We start from the raw sequence: 17036 nt of genomic DNA, 5'->3' as shown, positions 1-17036 counted from the left end.
TTGTATTTTAAAAAGTTATTTATAGAGCTATTGAGACCCAAGGGTATCGGAGCGCTTTACAGACATTTGATTGCCAAATATTGTCAAAGGCAGTGTTGGGTAAAAAAAGGTTACAGAGCCAAGTCTTTTTTGAAGTCACATCGGTTACAGATTACACGTTACAGATTAGAGTCCTTATAAAGTCAGATCACAGCAATTTGATTTGATTTCGGTACCTCTATCCTATGTTTTGTTTCTAACTTGCTCATTTTAATATTGGTAAAATTTTAAACTTGCTTTTATTTTGCACTGCGCTGGAATTGCGGCGACTGCACTTTGGCAAACCGCTGCTCTTTTTATAAGTAAGACTGCATTGAAACTGTTCACTTTTTAATATTGATGAAGAATAATCCTTCACCACTGGAAGGGTAACCCATGTGAGCACTCCTGCGAGAAGAAATCGCTGAAAACGAGTCAAAAATCTTTATTAGTTGTATGTCACTATAGTTTATTTACATCAGATTTCAATAGTGAAAAAATCCATTCATCTGTTCATGGAATGTATATATCCGCTTTTCTTTGCGATCAAATGTTGAACATATATAGCTGATTCACAGGAATATAAACACAAATCCCCGATGCATTTCGGGACCAGCCCTTCTTTATGGGGTTTTCCCTGTAAACAAAATAGGATGCTCTTAGTGATCCCAGAGTTGAATGCGCCAAAACATAAAGATAATCTAGTAAACCAATGTGTCAAAAAGAAATATATGGTGTAAACTGTGACTCCTAAAAGGTTATAACGAATAGTCAACAGATGACAGACTAATGTGGAAAAATACCATGCAACCCCGCGTGTTGAGGATATTATGCTTTGTGCATAAGTGAAAAGAGACAGGGTGTTTACTCTCCGAAGTATAATTGTGCAATAGCCGGTAGTAATGATCCGACGTGCTAAAAAACGTGCCTCAAGTAGACCATTATAAAAAATCGTGCTCAAACCTGCATTCGAAACCAAAAGTTGCTTACATATGAGTAACACAGTGTGTATTAACGAAACAAAAACAACGAAAAAACTGAAAAAACAGAATTATGCATCAGTGCAATGAAAGTGAAAAAGTCTGCGAGTGCAGACGTGCAAGGTAACTAAGTGCCTGCAATTCCGTGAGGTGACAAATTTAATCATTACCTGTGAGATGCTCAAGTTTGGGCGTGCTCCGTGTTGGTGCTCGTGAACGTCACTAAGGTATGAACGCGGTACCCTGGAAGTAAATAAAGAAACAAACCAGAAAAGAACAGCATGAGAGCACGAGAAACCAAAAGAGGACTGTGAGGAGGGAGACTCTCCTGTATTGCTGTGCGTAATAACCTTGTGTGTTTAACATTGTACAATAAAGTTTTCAAACAGTAACGTAGAAGGATATCAAGGGACATAAAAACAGTCCCTTCAAGATAGAGGAACAACTGTGTTTCACCTATTTCAGGGTTAGTGTAAGTTGCAAAAAAATAACAAGGAAAAGGAAAAATAAATTCTATACCATACAACTGCATTAATCATTTAGATAATTGAAAAATCTTCATGCTAGCACAAGAATAATATAGTAATGCGGAATGACAGAACCCAATACACGAATAAAGAGATTATAAATGACAACTGAGTTCTACACGGTCATTTAGCCCTTTAGGGCTTAATGAGTTCATTTTATGGATCCAATATAGTTCACATTGCAACAAAAACTTCTTATTGTCTCTGCCTTCTTTTAAGAAACTTGTTCCAAGATCAAATACCGTAAATGGCTTATGTTGTGATTTTTTTCTTGATAATGCATGGCAACTGTTGATTTGGAATTTTTCAACCGTATGTTAGTTTTGAGTTCAATCAAACGAGTTTACATTTTTCGTTCTGTTTTCCCAACATAGGGAAGCCCACACAGACATTTCAACAGGTACACAACATTACTTGTGTCACACGTTGCTGTTACTTGTAGCTTGATAGGAGTACCTTGGGTTAGATACCTCAAGGTCGTGCCTTTTATTTTATTATTACAACTCCCACAGTTGTGACACAGGATTGTTCCAGTATAAACCTGTTTGAGGGCAACCTTCTGCATTTGTAACAATTGAAATAAAGTGGAGATGCAATTATCTACCTGAAGATAAAAGGATCTACCTATACACTATAAAAGCATATAAAAGGTGCATTATGATTGCCAAAGCGGCTTATTTTTCCTCCAAATTTCTGACTACAACCAACAGATCCGAGGAGATCTTTTCTATTGTGAACAAACTGTCTAATCCTGAAATAGTTTCAATTAAACCCACCCCTTCTCAAACATTCTGCAACTCTGAACTCTTTTTTTATAGACAAGATTATTAAAATTAAGGCCAGCATCCCGGCCTGTCTTACTTAGGAAACAAGCTCCAGTACAATAAAAAAAATCCCTGCATCTTCACGCAATTCACGCAATTTCCTACTATCAGCAATCAGACTTTTGCTGATCTCCTATCCAAAGTCAAATCTGGCTCCTTTAGGGACTGTTGCCCCCCCCCCCATTCATCTTAAAATAAATTTTTACCGCCTTTCCTAGCCCGGTTCTAAACCTTCTGAATGAGTCATTGTCCCAGGGCATTGTCCCGGTAACCTTCAAGGAGGCAACTGTTGTCCCTCTCCTGAAGAAACCAGGTTCAGACCCCCAGATTCTGATGAATTACTGCCCTATTTCCCTCCTCCCATACCTAGCTAAGGTTTTAGAATCCTATGTAACAAGATGCCTTTCCGGGTTTCTAGAGGAGTCTGAATATTTCGATCCTCACCAAGCTGGCTTTCGCCCAGCACATTCTACTAAGGCAGTGATTTTTGACGGTGTTGGACACTCTCTACAGTGATGCCGACAAGGGCTCCCACAGGCTCTTGTCCTGCTTGATCTCTCTGCGGCCTTTGACACGGTCGACCATGGTTTATTGGTCGACCGTGTGAGAGATGCTGGGATTCAGGGACTAGTACTGGGTTGGATTGACTCCTTCCTGGAAAACCGTTCTCAAGCGGTTTGCACCACTGAGTTTACTGCTCCCAGGATAAGGATCTCATGTGGAGTCCCACAAGGCTCCTCACTTTCTCCCCTGCTGTTTAATCTTTACCTCCTTCCCCTCATCCGGGCCCTGAAGGAATGCCAAGTCTGCATGTTTAACTACGCTGATGATTTCCAACTTATATTTCCCATCAGCAACTCTCCTGACTCGGTCCATGCTTTTCAGTCCACCATGCTGTTCATTTGTGAATGGATGAACAGAAACCATCTAAAACTTAACCCGGATAAGACGGAGCTGGTTCTAATATGAGAAATTCATAAAAATCCCTAGGGCCCTCATTTTTGGCCCAATGAACTGGGTCAATCTCCCTCCCCTTCTAGTTCGGCCAAGAGCCTTGGGGTAAAAATCAACCAGGATCTCACTATGAAGTCCCAGATCGGGTCAGTAATTTCCACTTGTTTTTTCCATCTGAGGAAAATAAAAAAGATCCGAAGACTACTTACCCAGGAAGCTCTGATTCAGGTGACTCTTGCCATGGTTATGACCCCAACCGATTATGCCAATTTGTTGTATTTTGGCATCCCTTTATACCTATTAAAACACCTGCAGCTGGTCCAGAACCAAGCTGCACGCTTGATTTTCAATCAACCCAAAAACTGCCATGTCACTCCGCTTCAGAGGAAACTACACTGGCTCCCGATTACTCAGCTCTGCACCTTCAAGGTCTGTTGCCTCATTTTCAAATCTCTTAATAGAAGAAGTCCCAATTTTTTGAACAGCCTGATCATAAGGCATGAACCCAGACGCAATCTGCGCTTGGCCCTTAAGCAATTCCTGTCCACTCCCTCATTTAAATTGAAGCGTGTAGGCAGTGAGAGGTTTGCTATCCTGGCCCCAAACGTTGGAATTCTCTTCCTTCTGAAATCCGCTTTTTCACCGATCTCCTAGGTTTTAGAAAACTCCTTAAAACTTGGCTGTTTTGACAGGCTTATGAGTAACTCCTAAGGGCACAGGTATCTATCAGGGTAGAGCCATGAAACCAACCTGGTATACGCGCGGTATAAACATTTTTTTAACATAACATAACAGCAATTCTTAGAGAGGGATATTGAAGGAAGGTGGGATCCTTCTACATGGTTACCCCCACTTTTTGCTTGATAAAATGCTGTTTTCTGACTAGTCTGACTGGAATCCTGCTAACCTGACCCCTAAATTGGTTTGGTAAGTACTTAGGTACATCCCAGATTAGACACTGGTGTAACCTTATCAGTTACTAGTACACAGTACTAATGTACCCAGGGCACAGGTACACCAGAGGTCCCCATGGGCTGAAGCATGTATTATACCACCCATGGGAGACCATTCAAACTGTCACTCCAGGATTGCCATTGCAGCCTGTGTAAGCTGGTGCTAGCACCGCTTACGAACAATATAGTTTTCCCTATATCTCGGGTCACTGTACTTAAAACCTATGAGTCACCCCTACAGAAGGCCTTTTCAATCCTGAAGTCAGGGAGCTTGGTTCTAAGTGTGAGGGTGCCCCTGCATGAGCACGACACCTCTACAGCATTTGGAGTCCATTCTCCCGGGTTATAAGCGAAGCAGCCATATAACATATAGAGGGGCACCGCGCCATTACGCAATGACCATCTCAAAACTGGTTGAAACAAACCCTATCATGTTTGGTATCAAACATGTTAGAATCATACCCCCACACTGTAAGTAGTGTGAAAGGTATGATTACAAGCACTGTAAAGCCCCTTCATTAGGCCCTCAGTGCTCCCAGTAGTGGTCTTCTAGACCTGGACAGCACAACATGGCTGCTGCCGACCAGAGAGATGATTCTGCTCTAATGCTGCTGAGCCAAACTCGAGCAGGGGAAGGCAGGACAATAGGTATCCTGTCAGAGGTAGTTGTGATCACCTTCCAGACAGGGTTTAGTGTATCGGGGCTGGGTGGGAGCACTTGCCAGCTGCTTGAAGGGCACATTTGGTGCCCTCCTTGCATAGTCCTGTTCAAACCAGCTCCCCTGGGAGGGAACCCTGAATCATCCCAACCCTTTCCTTATGGTACTTAAGGGCTTACCTGAGGGTAGGTCCCTAGATTCGTTGTGGGACACAATACAATTCAGACACCACTTCAACTTTGACCGTCTGGGCAGTCTGGACTTCGCTGGACTTTGTTTGGGGCATCGAGGCTGCCACCGGGAAGTCTCCTGCTGCTCCTGATCTTTTCGCCCTACTCGTCTCTTGCAACATCCGTTTCTGTACTCCATAGAGGAAACCTTCCAAGGCCTGTGGGCATCCAAGACACTTGAAGAAATCTCCCTTGAAGTGAAGGAGTTACTTGCCTGTGTCTGCAGGCACTGCAACTAAGCTGACTGGTCTGCTAGTTCTGAGCTCCCACAGACTCTAAAAGGCTCAGCAACACAGGTGGTGGTGTTTCACTTCCTACAAGGCCTGCCCTACCTCTCACCAACAAAAAGGAAAGGTGCATGAAACATTTAAGGTAAACCTATTGAGATAGTGACCACCCACAAGTACCTAGGGGTGTGGATCAATCTTAAAAAACGGCCCTCCACTCACATCACTGCAATGCAAGGAACAGCTCAAACCTTGGAAAGCATTTTTTGTAGAGCGAGGAAAGCCATATGTTCACCTGATCTCACTCCCTTAATGTGAATATGGGGGCACATTTTTATTGTCTGTAGCCCATGGTGCATTGGCGTTCAAAGACAAGATGACAAAATGGCTGGAAAGAGCACAGTCGGCCTTTTTTCGTAAAATCTTTTTCCTACAGACCGCTACCTCTCATGCGCAAATACGTAGGGAATTCAACCTTTCATCCCAAAAGTGGATCCTGAAAGCTAGATTCATAGCGTATTGTCTAAAAGCTAAACAAGCCCAGGACATCACACTAAAGAAAAACTTCTGGACAATGATAAACACCCGAGGATCCACATGGTGTGCATTTCTAGCCCATTGTGTGGAGGTATTGGAAGCAAAGGAAATATGGTCAGCCCCCTTACTCACATCAGCGACCGCAAGACTTCTAACAAAACAGGCTGCCGACAGTGATATGCAAACATTAAAAGACTTAAGTCAGGGAAGCTGGGCATCAAATCTCTATAATAGTGGGACCTTGCCACACCACCTGTCCTCCCCCTTAAAACAAATAATAAAGCATCAATTAAAGAAATTGCTGTTTGGATTTATCCCACTGTCGGCATACAAATATAGGCAAGGTTACAAAGAGTCTGAAGCTACTAAGTGCTGAGCATGTGGAGCAGTAGAGGAATACCTAACTCACATACTGTGCATCTGTGAGACACTACGCCCACTGACAATATACTGGCTTTGCCCAATTTGGCGTATTTCAAATATACGGACATGTCAAGCTGCCCAAGTCGAGTGCATGAAAGGTGAATCAGTGCAGCTGGTGGCACACTTCTTAGATGGCAGTAAAGGCAGTTTTGGATTCTGAACATCACACAGAACTATAATTCATAATGCTGTGCCTAAGTTTTTTTAAAGGGTTCATGTTTATAGTTGCTTAAGCGGTGTTTAAACGTTTTACATTTTTTTGAGCAACAGACTGAAATAACTCTTTTTACACTCTTTTATAATATTGGAACTTATACACTTTATATTGTGTTTTATAAGTCCTCATTGAAATGATGTTAATTAATTGTGCAATAAAAATGATCTATCTATCTATCTATCTATCTATCTATCTATCTATCTATCTATCTATCTATCTATCTATCTATCTATCTATCTATCTATCTATCTATCTATCTATCTATCTATCTTTCTATCTATCTATCTATCTATCTATCTATCTATCTATCTATCTATCTATCTATCTATCTATCTATCTATCTATCTATCTATCTATCTATCTATCTATCCATCCATCCATCCATCCATCCATCCATCCATCCATCCATCCATCCATCCATCCATCCATCCATCCATCCATCCATCTATCTATCTATCTATCTATCTATCTATCTATCTATCTATCTATCTATCTATCTATCTATCTATCTATCTATCTATCTATCTATCTATCTATCTATCTATCTATCTATCTGTCCATCTATCTATCTGTCTATCTCAGCAAGTTTGGGCCAGTATCCTGCGCCGGAGCTGCCGGAACCAAACCCCTGTGCTTCCTTCCACCAAGATTTTCGGCTCCAAGTAGCCCCAACCACCAGCATCTCCAGTGACCAAGATCTTGTGGTGAGTCTCCTGGTCATTGCTGGTCACGACATTGCACCTTCTTCTACTTCCACGTTGTTTGCAGTTGCAAAGGCTTATCGGTGCTCTTGTCGGTCACCGACCCCTCAACTCTAGACATCCGACATGGGACAGTTCTTGTACTCTCCTGGGCTTTCAGAGCATCACCTGGTCCACACAGCTGCAGTTCCAAGGTCAACGTCAGCTCTCTTGTAAAACTCGACATCGGTGGGCACTCGTCTTTGTGCCTCCTGGTCACTCCTGAGTGGCATAGACTCTGTCCCCTCTGCTTGCACTTTCTTAACGAGCACCTTTGCGTTCCACCGGACACTTTCACCTTCTCCAGTTTCAATCAACCTAAAAACTGCCATGTCACTCCGCTTCAGAGGAAACTACACTGGCTCCCGATTACTCAGCGCTGCGCCTTCAAGGTCTGTTGCCTCATTTTCAAATCTCTTAATAGAAGAAGTCCCAATTTTTTGAACAGCCTGATTATAAGGCATGAACCCAGACGCAATCTGCGCTCGGCCCATAAGCAATTCCTGTCCACTCCCTCATTTAAATTGAAGAGTGTAGGCAGTGAGAGGTTTGCTATCCTGGCCCCAAACGTTGGAATTCTCTTCCTTCTGAAATCCGCTTTTGCACCGATCTCCTAGGTTTTAGAAAACTCCTTAAAACTTGGCAGTTTTGACAGGCTTATGAGTAACTCCTTAGGGCACAGGTATCTATCAGGGTAGAGCCATGAAACCAACCTGGTGTACGCGCGCTGTATACATTTTTTTAACATAACATAACAGCAATTCTTAGAGAGGGATATTGAAGGAAGGTGGGATCCTTCTACATGGTTACCCCCACTTTTAGCTTGATAAAATGCTGTTTTCTGACTAGTCTGACTGGTATCCTGCTAACCAGACCCCTAAATTGGTTTGGTATGTACTTAGGTACATCCCAGATTGTACACTGGTGTAACCTTACCAGTTACTAGTACACGGTATTAATGTACCCAGGGCACAGGTACACCAGAAGTCCCCATGGGCTGAAGCATGTATTATACCACCCATGGGAGACCATTCAAACTGTCACTACAGGATTGCCATTGCAGCCAGTGTAAGCTGGTGCTAGCACCGCTTACGAACAATATAGTTTTCCCTATATCTCGGGTCACTGTACTTAATAACTATGAGTTACCCCTACAGAAGGCCTTTTCAATCCTGAAGTCAGGGAGCTTGGTTCTCAGTGTGAGGTGCCCCTGCATGAGCACGACACCTCTACAGCATTTGGAGTCCATTCTCCCAGGTTATAAGCGAAGCAGCCATATAACATATAGAGGGGCACCGCGCCATTACGCAATGACCATCTCAAAACTGGTTGAAACAAACCCTATCATGTTTGGTATCAAACATGTTAGAATCATACCCCCACACTGTAAGTAGTGTGAAAGGTATGATTACAAGCACTGTAAAGCCCCTTCATTAGGCCCTCAGTGCTCCCAGTAGTGGTCTTCTAGACCTGGACAGCACAACATGGCTGCTGCTGACCAGAGAGATAATTCTGCTCTACTGCTGCTGAGCCAAACTCGAGCAGGGGAAGGAAGGACAATAGGTATCCTGTCAGAGGTAGTTGTGATCACCTTCCAGACAGGGTTTAGTGTATCGGGGCTGGGTGGGAGCACTTGCCAGCTGGTTGAAGGGCACATTTGGTGCCCTCCTTGCATAGTCCTGTTCAAACCAGCTCCCCTGGGAGGGAACCCTGAATCATCCCAACCCTTTCCTTATGGTACTTAAGGGCTTACCTGAGGGTAGGTCCCTAGATTCGTTGTGGGACACAATACAATTCAGACACCACTTCAACTTTGACCGTCTGGGCAGTCTGGACTTCGCTGGACTTTGTTTGGGGCATCGAGGCTGCCACCGGGAAGTCTCCTGCCGCTCCTGATCTTTTCGCCCTACTCGTCTCCTGCAACATCCGTTTCTGTACTCCATAGAGGAAACCTTCCAAGGCCTGTGGGCATCCAAGACACTTGAAGAAATCTCCCTTGAAGTGAAGGAGTTACTTGCCTGTGTCTGCAGGCACTGCAACTAAGCTGACTGGTCTGCTAGTTCTGAGCTCCCACAGACTCTAAAAGGCTCAGCAACACAGGTGGTGGTGTTTCACTTCCTACAAGGCCTGCCCTACCTCTCACCAACAAAAAGGAAAGGTGCATGGAACATTTAAGGTAAACCTATTGAGATAGTGACCACCCACAAGTACCTAGGGGTGTGGATCAATCTTAAAAAACGGCCCTCCACTCACATCACTGCAATGCAAGGAACAGCTCAAACCTTGGAAAGCATTTTTTGTAGAGCAAGGAAAGCCATATGTTCACCTGATCTCACTCCCTTAATGTGAATATGGGGGCACATTTTTATTGTCTGTAGCCCATGGTGCATTGGCGTTCAAAGACAAGATGACAAAATGGCTGGAAAGAGCACAGTCGGCCTTTTTTCGTAAAATCTTTTTCCTACAGACCGCTACCTCTCATGCGCAAATACGTAGGGAATTCAACCTTTCATCCCAAAAGTGGATCCTGAAAGCTAGATTCATAGCGTATTGTCTAAAAGCTAAACAAGCCCAGGACATCACACTAAAGAAAAACTTCTGGACAATGATAAACACCCGAGGATCCACATGGTGTGCATTTCTAGCCCATTGTGTGGAGGTATTGGAAGCAAAGGAAATATGGTCAGCCCCCTTACTCACATCAGCGACCGCAAGACTTCTAACAAAACAGGCTGCCGACAGTGATATGCAAACATTAAAAGACTTAAGTCAGGGAAGCTGGGCATCAAATCTCTATAATAGTGGGACCTTGCCACACCACTTGTCCTCCCCCTTAAAACAAATAATAAAGCATCAATTAAAGAAATTGCTGTTTGGATTTATCCCACTGTCGGCATACAAATATAGGCAAGGTTACAAAGAGTCTGAAGCTACTAAGTCCTGAGCATGTGGAGCAGTAGAGGAATACCTAACTCACATACTGTGCATCTGTGAGACACTACGCCCACTGACAATATACTGGCTTTGCCCAATTTGGCGTATTTCAAATATACGGACATGTCAAGCTGCCCAAGTCGAGTGCATGAAAGGTGAATCAGTGCAGCTGGTGGCACACTTCTTAGATGGCAGTAAAGGCAGTTTTGGATTCTGAACATCACACAGAACTATAATTCATAATGCTGTGCCTAAGTTTTTTAAAGGGTTCATGTTTATAGTTGCTTAAGCGGTGTTTAAACGTTTTACATTTTTTTGAGCAACAGACTGAAATAACTCTTTTTACACTCTTTTATAATATTGGAACTTATACACTTTATATTGTGTTTTATAAGTCCTCATTGAAATGATGTTAATTAATTGTGCAATAAAAATGATCTATCTATCTATCTATCTATCTATCTATCTATCTATCTATCCATCCATCCATCCATCCATCCATCCATCCATCCATCCATCCATCCATCCATCCATCCATCCATCCATCCATCCATCCATCCATCCATCCATCCATCCATCCATCCATCCATCCATCTATCCATCCATCCATCCATCCATCCATCCATCCATCCATCCATCCATCCATCCATCCATCCATCCATCCATCTATCTATCTATCTATCTATCTATCTATCTATCTATCTATCTATCTATCTATCTATCTATCTATCTATCTATCTATCTATCTATCTATCTATCTATCTATCCATCTATCTATCTATCTCACCAAGTTTGGGCCAGTATCCTGCGCCGGAGCTGCCGGAACCAAACCCCTGTGCTTCCTTCCACCAAGATTTTCGGCTCCAAGTAGCCCCAACCACCAGCATCTCCAGTGACCAAGATCTTGTGGTGAGTCTCCAGGTCATTGCTGGTCACGACATTGCACCTTCTTCTACTTCCACGTTGTTTGCAGTTGCAAAGGCTTATCGGTGCTCTTGTCGGTCACCGACCCCTCAACTCTAGACATCCGACATGGGACAGTTCATGTACTCTCCTGGGCTTTCAGAGCATCACCTGGTCCACACAGCTGCAGTTCCAAGGTCAACGTCCGCTCTCTTGTAAAACTCGACATCGGTGGGCACTCGTCTTTGTGCCTCCTGGTCACTCCTGAGTGGCATAGACTCTGTCCCCTCTGCTTGCACTTTCTTAACGAGCACCTTTGCGTTCCACCGGACACTTTCACCTTCTCCAGCAGCGGCATCTTCCTGAAGTCTCCCATTGAGTTCCGATGCCACTTCACACCTATTCACCTGCTTCCCTGGGTCAGGTATCCTGGTTCCTAAGGTATCCACTGGTGGGGTGGCTCCCCAACCTATTGTCTTCCACGGGGTTTCTTCAGGGCCCACTGGGAATGGTCCTCTTTCTTTAGAATTATAACCATGCCTTACACTTTGATTCGTATGGAGAACGCAGTTGTGTTCCTACACTGTACACAACTTCCGTGGGGCTCCTCGATACTCAACTTGGGTGGTTTCTTGGGTCCCTGTCACTTCTATGTCCTCTGAGTATTGTCTTGACTCGAGTCATCATTCGCATACGACCTGGGGACCATTGTATATTTAGTGCTACTTACTTGTTTCTTTTGCAAAGTATTATGTGCATTGTGTATATCTCCGGTTAGGAGATATCTGTATGTGTTAGTGAGTGTCTTATAATAAATACATATTTTTATAAATACACTGTGTGGTTCTTTTTTCATTTAATCTTTATCTAAAGGATTACGCTCTGGTAACACAAGGCGCTTTATACTCCTTCTGGACTAAGCCTGAAGGCTGCTCTCCACAGCTACCACTTAGAGAGCTTTCTAAGGTTGTCTAACACCACTATAATCACCATAAGGGTTGTTTGGAACAGTGCAAGGTGTCCACTTACATAAGTGTACCTCACATACTGAGCCAGCTTCTCACAGATAAACACTGAAGTGAAACTCGAGGAGGAGGTTTCAGTTGGAATTCAGGTTTTATGATGAGCTTTAGAACCTGAGGTGTTGATAGAGGAGAATATTTTTTACTTGTCTTTTGAAGCTCACAAAGGAGGTGTTAGTCGTATTATTTACTATGAGTGAGCTCCAAATTTCGCAGGCATTGTCAGAGAAAGAGTGTGTTAGGGCTTTTTGTTTGTATTTTTGGGGGGATGAGAAGCATAGTGTTGGAGCAACTTAAGTTGCATGTCTGTTCTGCCTTTGTGAGTTTGGAAGCAAGGTAGGCTGGCTTCCCTGTGTGAAGGGCTGGGTGAGTGAGACAGGCAGTTTTGCAGCAGCAACGAGCTTTCAATTGGGAGATACCTTAGATTTTTCAGAGAGGGGGAGATGTGATTGTGATATTTGATTCCAGTGACCATCCTTGCTGCTGCATTAAGAGTGGCTCTTAATGGAGCTATGTGTGATTACGCAGTGCCAGTGAGGGTGGAGTTTCCGTAGTTCAGTCATCAAAGACCCAAAGTTTGTGTGGCAGTTATTAGATCATTCTGGGGGAGGAGAAGCTTGAATTTATATAGGAGATTTAGGATTGTAGAATGCATTCTTCTCTGTATTCTTTATGTGTCAGTTAAGGCTAAGAGTTGGGTCCAGGGTGATCCCCAGAGATTTGACAGAATCAGCCGGAGTCAGCTTGCAGTTTAGAGCGTAAATGGTATTTATCCATACTTGGACTTGGGTGGTTTCTACCATATGTTTCGGGTGGAGACTTCTGTCTTGTCGTGGAATCAATATGTTGTTTGAGATGGGAGAGAACTAATTTTCATTAATTTTTGCCAAGTAGGGAAGATTGGAGATGGGTCTGAAGCTGTTCTGGTCCTCTGGGTCAGCATCTGGCACAGGGGTGACTTGACCTAGTTTGAGACAGTCAGGCATAACCCCATTACTCAGGAAGCTGTTTATTATCTTAGCCCAGAGAGGGGTTAGGGCCTGGTTAAGACTTTTCACTAGGGAGGAAAGGAGAGGGTCTGCAATGTGGGTAAGGGATTGGTTTTCACAAACATCTTTGAGATGTCCTCCCCTGTGAGTGGGTTGAATATCTTCCAGGTCTTGGGAGTTGTGGGGGGATCCTTATGTTCGGGACTTCGGAAGGAGTGAAGAGGGAGAACTTTTCATGGTTGGCTGGGAGAGGTGGATTAGGGAGAGCTTGAGCTTTCTGATTTTATCATGAAATCATTTTGAGCTATTGTTGCAGTGTCCTTTGGAAACATTCAGATTATTTTTTGCTGGTTTACTGGCTTGTTGTTTTATGACACTGAAAGTTATTTTGAGTGTTTTTTTGCTTTGTGTAATACTCTGTAGAAGATTGTATCTTTTCAGCTTTTAGCTTCACGATGTGTTTTTTGCAGTTCCTGCCTTTCTCTCTGAGCTATTGAAGATTGGTTATGGAAGGTTTATTTCTTTAGCCTCTTCCGTGCTCATGACGTCTCCCGGCCGGCATAAGTCCCGATGGGCGTGTGCGGACGACGGCCGGGAGACGTCATGACCACGCCCGCGATCGGAATGTCAGCACTGCGGGAGCGCTGCGGCGGAATTTGCGCCGCAGCGAAGAGGCTAAAGTCTTTCTGAAGCTCTAAGTTGCCTTGTTTCACAGTTTCGGTCTTTGTTGAACCATGATCTTGAGGGGGTATTTCGTGCATGGTCGAATCACTAAAGTTGCCAATAAAACCTGAGCTCAACCTCCTGCTAGCCAGCGGCACAGATCAGACAATGTGTAATATATTTATGCAGTACAACAATTAGTAATCAAGTCAAAACACAACATAAGAAAAATCAATGTTTATAAATAAAGTGACACCAAAGAACAAAAAATACAGTAGGGGATATTTGTTCTTAAAGTTTAAGATTCAACATGGTGCCAGCCGTGGTCATCTGATTGCGCTCGATCTGCACCTGGGTGCAAGTGAAGGTTAACTGCGATAGAGCATGGTCTTGTTACAGAAATTAGGTTCAACCCCGTCATATGATGTACCTCTGGATGAAGTGTTTAAAATGGAGTCCAAAATCCTCACTGTAGCAGGACAGCAGGCTGTGGCCGAAGAGGGTTCGGCAATGTCAGATAGCAGCTGGCAGGTTACCAGTTAAGACATTGACTTTTAACAGCAAAGCTCAGAGGGGGAGAAATTTTAATTTTATACCAAAGAAAAGTCTCCTATTAGCCTAATACTTTTTGTACCTTCACCCGGTGAAGATTTCTATGTTCAAAATTAGTCACATTTTGGTGCTTGGATTTTTCCAGTGGGGCAGGGCTGCAGTTTGTAGCCAAAGAGGGCTCCACAAGGCCAGATACCTTCTATGTAAGGTCCTTCTAAATCGGAATTGCTGATGCTGAATCTTCAGCCCATCTGTGACACGTTCATCTTATCAGCTTGGCAGATTGTTTCCAGTCCTCCGAAGGTCTTTAGAGCAAAACATATTCTAAGACCCAGGTTTTAGGAGATGATAAGAGGGGTATACTTTGACACAGCCCAGTGTTCCAGCAGTTCAAGAACATAACTTGGGAGTCAAGGCTCACTCCAGCAGAAATCACCAGCAGGAACCAAGGCAGGTGCTGTGAGAAATGGTCAACTGGGAAATAGTAGTAAAGGACTCTTGTAGCTTGTTATGCCCCTATTGCTTAAACAGGTTACCCTCATGACCCTTGGAGTTCACGTCGTTGTCCTGAGTGCACGAGCGAGAGCATGTCCGGACTTCTCGGCTCTTCTCAGGCATTAGGTACAGCCCTCTTCTGATTTTCCACAGGTCCAATAGTGTTCTGATGAGGCTCCTGTGGGTGTCACCTTTATGCCTAACACCTGCTTGTGGATGTGGGTGACTCCTGGCCCCCTCTCTAACAAAAAGGGTAAAAGTACCCAGGGGTAACCCTACCTACTTTTGCAGTAGTTCATGTGTGACCTACAGCAAACAATCTAAGAGTATCCTTCCCTGTCCAAGCCCAAGATGGCAAAACCTTTCTTCCCATGAGAGAGCCCCATAGGTGTGGCCAGGGAAATAAGCAGCTCCTCCTCTATTGTCACTCTAAACTACTTTGGAGGGCAGCTCCTCTACCATTTGGTTTGGTGCCTGTCTGACGACAAAGAATGGTCCTATCCAAGTGTTAGCAGACATTTTCCTGTGACAGGGTAAGCTCTTAGAAGTTAATCAAGTTCCTGGGTGCAACCCAAATGGTCACTCTTCTTGAGGAACAGAAACACCTCCCCATACACAAGGCTTTTTCATGCACTGAGAGCAATTTTCACACCTCAACAAAGGGGCTATTGCGTTGCCAGGAGACAATTGGAACTGATGCAAATGGGCCTTCAGATGCTTTAGGCAGGTAACAAGTCGATTTCTAAATGTAACTTTTCCATAATATTTATCAGAAATATGACTTTTCCAGTGAATTGGGCTTTGAATAAATATTACAGAAGGCCAGAAATGAAATTTGCAGTTGTTTCCTAGCCAGAGATGACATTATTAAATGCAATATTAAATTCCAATACTTTCCTAAAGAGCAACCAGCCTTGCTACTGTCAAAATAACTTTTGCGCATGTTTCATTGGACATGTGTAACATAACATTTCTACATATCCTTTTAAAAAGTAATACACACTGCCTTTGGCAATAAGGCCTACTTATAGGTGCAGTATTGCTATTTAAAAGGAAGGGTTTGTTTGTGTGTCTAATTGGCTGTTTAAAAATGCAACAGCCAGGCTGTTAATGGTAGGACTGTAGTTAAGTTTGCATTGCCTCTGTCGTGGGTGGCATAACAGGTGTAAGAGTCTACTAGTGACTTCTACATTACAGGCAATGGGTACACTTTGTACTTCATACTATGGACTTCTAGGTAAGTTCAATATAACAATTTCAACGTATAAAAAGGAGGAGCGCAGGCACTTTACTACAAATTAGCAAAGTGTACAGAGTTCTACAGCTAGACAATGCTTTCAAGGAAAAAATCTGGTGGTACACACTCTCAAAATGGTCTTCACTAAGGTGGAAAAACCTGGAGAGGCCTTTAGCACTGGCACAGTCAGATCCTGGGCTATTTTCCATATACTGTAGAGCAGTGGTCTTCAAAATTTGATCTGTCAAGCCCCCCCTAAGCAAAATGTTTGGGGGTCGGGCCCCCCCCCTCCAACATACAAAAGGGCATATCGAGACATGGGTAAGAAGGTTAACTAAATCAGCAGTATATTGGGAATTCCACTGGGCAAAAGCCCCATCCAGGTTCTCTTACCAAAGCCCCATTCAGATCTTCTCTGCAAAGCAACATCCTGATCTGTACTAACAACGTCCTATTCTGAAAGCCCTGCAAATCTGCACCCAGACCATAGTTGCCAAGTTTTTAGACTGCTTATGTGTCACATTCCCATGGTTTAAGTGTGCTTAGGAGTGACATTCAACGACCAAATGTACGACACTCGGAGTAAGACTTTCCGATGACCAAAAACAAGCAATGAAGGGCATTGAAGGAGCTATATATCAGAAATTGCACACTTTTAAGCAATGAGAAGCATTAAAAAGTTCTAGGAACTGTTAAAAAACATTTGCAATGGTAGGTCACTAACATACTATCCCTTAGTGACCCGGCCAAAACAAAAATTAGCAGAACTGTCAGACACCAGTACTTTTTCCCCTTATGTGTACATACTTTAAACAGTAATTGTAAGAATGCACTTTAAAATGCGCTCTGGCGCTCTCTTAATAATACCTAACTGATAATAAAAGTAAACACAGACTAAAAATCCATGATAAAACTGTATACAGATGAGTATATGTAAAGTTCTATTTAAGTA

At 43.3% G+C, this 17036-nt stretch overlaps 1 protein-coding gene across 1 annotated transcript in view; it reads left to right on the top strand.

Moving 5' to 3' along the window:
• LOC146782690 (extracellular calcium-sensing receptor-like) overlaps window positions 1-17036 on the top strand; it is a 53929-nt gene that overhangs the window by 26006 nt on the left and 10887 nt on the right. The window lies entirely within an intron of this gene.

The sequence above is a fragment of the Triturus cristatus genome, chromosome 12 (assembly GCF_964204655.1).
Source record: "Triturus cristatus chromosome 12, aTriCri1.1, whole genome shotgun sequence".
Taxonomy (NCBI): Eukaryota; Metazoa; Chordata; class Amphibia; order Caudata; family Salamandridae; genus Triturus; species Triturus cristatus.
This window is presented reverse-complemented; position numbering and strand designations above follow the sequence as displayed.